This window comes from Vitis vinifera, chromosome 14, assembly GCF_030704535.1.
Source record: "Vitis vinifera cultivar Pinot Noir 40024 chromosome 14, ASM3070453v1".
In the NCBI taxonomy this organism is placed as follows: domain Eukaryota; kingdom Viridiplantae; phylum Streptophyta; class Magnoliopsida; order Vitales; family Vitaceae; genus Vitis; species Vitis vinifera.
Genome location: NC_081818.1, coordinates 30196609 through 30201139, shown reverse-complemented (window position 1 = coordinate 30201139; position 4531 = coordinate 30196609).

The window sequence follows — 4531 nt, the reverse complement described above, 5'->3', positions numbered from 1 at the left end:
ACTCATCATTTATCGTTCAACTTACACTAATAATAGCACCTTTTTCTTAGGGGGCAGGACCTAATGGGTGGTAGGACATATCTAATTTTCATAAGGTTTTAATTGCTAAAAATGAAGGTTAGGGTTTTATTTTTCTAATTTTCAAATACTCTACAAAAATAATTAAAAATATCTTAAATTTATTCTAAAAACCAAAAAAAAATTATCAATCTTTTTAGGAGCAAGAGAAACCCTAAAAACCTCAATTCTATTATTCAAAGAGAAAATGATTGAACAATAGAAATTAAAAAAAAAAAAGTATAATAAAATGATGGTTGTGTAACAGCTGAATCATTTACTTTGGAGTTTGGAGGCCCACTCCTCCATCGCCTAGGAAATAAATAGTGCTCCACTATTTTAACTTGTTGCAAATAATTTTGGAGATATTTGAAATGTGTACCTCTTGGCCCTTATCTCTCCTGCCTCCCACAATCATTTCAAATCGAACTTTTCTTTCTTTATTCAAACCTACCATTTCAACAATTTAGAGAATCACATGTTACACCATGTCCCTCCCATTTATTTATCTACTGAAGTTGAGTCATATACATGCATCACTGCTTCTTATTCTTCTTTTTCTTTACCAATGACCCAATAATTTGCATGACTTTAAAAATCAATTTCTTTTTCATTAAGTATACGAAGTTTTAACTTTAAAAATAATTTAATAATTAAATAAAATGATAAATGTATTAGTCTTATATATATATATATATATATATATGACCAAGATTATGATTTTTTTTCCCATTTCCAAGTTGGATGGATATTAATACATTTAAAAACACGAGATTATAAATACAATGAAAAAGTGAAGGTGGGCTGGTGGGCGGAGGAACATTTTTGTAATATAAAAATGTGATATTGAAAGTGTTACAATCCATCACGTAACTTCGCTCCTAGGGAAAGTGATGCATGTACGAAATGCAACATGTACTGAAAATGAAAAAGGCCTAGACCCCACTTGAAAGCAATTGTCTTTCTCAATTATTTGAGGGAATTTAGATAATCATGCATCTTTACTGCTTTATTGTCTCCACTTGAGCTTGGTCACACCAAAATCCAAGTAATAATGGGACCAGATGCGCCTACAATGAAGTGAGATGGCAGATAAGCTCCATCTATATATTTTTCATTGTGAAGTAAACAACCCACATCCACATGAACGGCGATGTCTTCATTACTGGACAAATCCACATGCTTTACCTCGAAATTTCCTCCGCCCCATCAAAATTTGTTGTAGTGATGAAATGACTGGGCTTTTGGAAAAGAAATATGCACTGTTTCTACACGGAGATTGATTCACTTTTCATCATACCATCTATTCAATATTTAACAATTATTCTTCAAATAAATTTTGTAAGTTAAAAAACCGGTTTCTTTCCGGTCAAGACCCACTGCTTCACTCTTCCACCATGGGTGTTCACTTTCTTTCAAGACCATTACGACATAAAGCCCGATTGATTGATTTCACCACTTTTTGACTCCATTGCTTTCACTGGTTTAAAGAAGGGGGAGAGTGAGAAGAGGGGGAGGGGGGAATGTAAAGACGAAGATGTGAAAGGCAGGAGGAGTAGGACATGTCATGTGTCAAGTGGCGAGACCGAATTTGAATTGGCCCACTGTTTAGAGATACGGGGGAGGTGGCTCCATGCCCTCTCATTGTCTCACTCAACTTTCACTCCACGTGAAAAATCTTTGCCTTCATCATCTTGTTTCTTTTTACCATTTCAGAGGCTTGGACCACGTCCTGCAACATCAGCCCATTGCCCATAGGCCTTTTCATTGTTACAAATTTATATTACGTATGCATTCTCCCACATTCAATTCAATTCCGGGTTTGGTAAGTGGTAACTATTTTTTTAAAATAGGTTTTTGTCCTTTACAATATTAAAAGTATTTTTTTTCACAAGTTTCTTTTCGCAGTTGGTTTTTAAAATAGATTTTTTTTAGATTAATAATTTTTTTATTGAATGTTTTGAGCCATAATAAAAAGAAATAGCCAATTCTTTGAAAGCTTTTGCATTATATATATGGGTTTCTAACACCTTTAAGGAGAATAAGTAATATATATTATATTTAAATTCTAAAATAGAATTTTATTCTTAAAAACATTTTTTGACAACTATTTGTAAAGAAAAATATATATGAAATAAAGAAAAAAAATTGGAAGAAAAGTAAAAAGAAAGGACAAGGGGGGAAAAAATAAAAATTAAATTTAAAGTTAATAAATTCTTTTTTATAAAAAGATTAAATAATTTTAAAAAATATATTTATTTATTTATTTATTTGTATAGTTTTTATTGTAAATTACTAAATTAAACATGAAAAAAATATTTTCATGAATTTTTGTTTTGTTTGCTAGCACTTTCCGAGGTACAAACAGAGGTTAATTGCTTTTAGGCCCCATTTGCTTTATCTTCCACTAACTATATCACATAATAATTAAATAACACCAAGATATAAGTTAAAAGAAGCTCTAAAATTTGGGCTTTATTTTTTAAAAATCTCACATGAAATTATTAATTACCTCTGCATCTAAAGCTTATAATAATTGATGGCTACAAAACAAATAAATCATTGTATATACTCTTCTTTTAATTTAAAAGGTTATATCTCAACATCTAATATTATTACCTAACTTTTATCTTTTTTTTTCAAATTAAATTATACATTTCTGAAACCCAAATTTTGAATTTGGTGCGATTTCTATTAGAAATCATAAGGTCTGTTTGGGATCATTTTTTTGAATGATTTTCTGTTATTCATAACAAAAAGCATGAAAAACACATTTAACAATAAAAATTTATTTTATGGTTTTTATTCTTAAAAACAAAACATAATATATTTTCAAATAACATCGTTTTATATTATTTTTACTTGTTTTCTGAAAATTATTTTAAAAGTGATTATATAAAATTTAGAATGATTAAAAATAAAACTTTAGGTATAAAAATTTATTTTAAAAATATGTTTAAAATATTTTAAGTTTTCAAATAATTTTTTTAAAAAAAATATATATTTTTTAGAATTATTTTTTTAAATGGTTACAAAACACAACCATAACATTCCTGTTTTTAAATAAATAAATAAATAAAAGGATAAATGTGAATTATGAGGGAATAATGGAAACTAGGGAGGGGGTATTGTTGAGGCCACTTTATAGGGCACCGTGCAATACACTTTGCCCTTACAACCTGACATGACCTGCTTCCCTCCATTAATGGCCCCTGTTAAGTGCTAACTGCTAACTAACTTGTTCATCACTTTCCTCATTTCCTTTCGCACCAACCTTTTCCAAATCCCCCTTGGCCTCTTCCACCTACCACCACTTCAGGCATTCTGATGCTTTGCCACCTTCACAACCTTTTTCTTGGCCTCCATGTGGCCACCTTCGCACCCCTTTTCTTGGCCCCCATGCATCCTTATCTCACCAATATGACCACAAGGGACAAAAATATAAATTTTAAGGAAAAATCTTTCGTTACAAGGTCTTGTAAGGAAGGTAGGGGATGAAATGCTTTACAAATTATTTTTTTTAATTTTATATTTTATAAAATTAAGAATATTTATTTATTAAAAAAATATATATGATTAAATTTGTCGATTCATCTCTTTCACAATCAATCATTTTAGTGAAACACATAATGCAATGAAAATGATATATAAAAAAAAATCTTTCATTACAAAAAAAATATCATGTTACAAAAAAAAAATGGTGAAATGATGTGTAGTTCATTACTTTTGGATATTATATTTTATAAAATATAAAAATATTTGTACAAGAAGACAATAAAAGCATTTGAAAATTGATCGGTCAATTCATCGTTATTTCCATTTTCACAATCACCATGTTCGGTTAAATACATAATGCCATGAAAATAATAATGTAGTGGCCGGTAACTATATGATTTTGGAAGATAGTTCGTCAATGTATTAATAAAGTAGCGAATTCATCCGGACCCACTCATTATTTCTCTTCCCCTTTCTCTGCTACTGAGACCTACTCATATCGAATTAACCCACTCAAAATATGATTGGGGCATTTGTCCCTAGTGGGTAAGGAACCTTCCATGCACACTGAAAGAAAGAGGCCATGAAAATGGATGAGGATTGAGCACACTCACAAATTGTTTTCAGGGCCTCCTGATGTTCCTTACGTCTGTGTCATCTTCACAAAGCTGTTATGGGCTGTGCTCTGAAAGAAAGATGGAAAGAGACTTGGCCATGGCTGCTTCAGTGTGTGGGAGATGGTGGGCTCGGGAAAAACCCTAAGTCCATGGATTCGTTTTATAGAAGATAATACGCATATCCCATCTTTGTTCATCCGAAAGCTCACATTTCCTGTATGAACACTTATCATCGTAAAACCTAACCATTTCTTATCTCAACATCCATCATTTCTTTAATCCTCATTTTTTCGAGAACAACTTTGTTTCGCCCACTTTATGATTGTTTTTATCTTGGAAAATTGAAAGAAATGTATAGACTT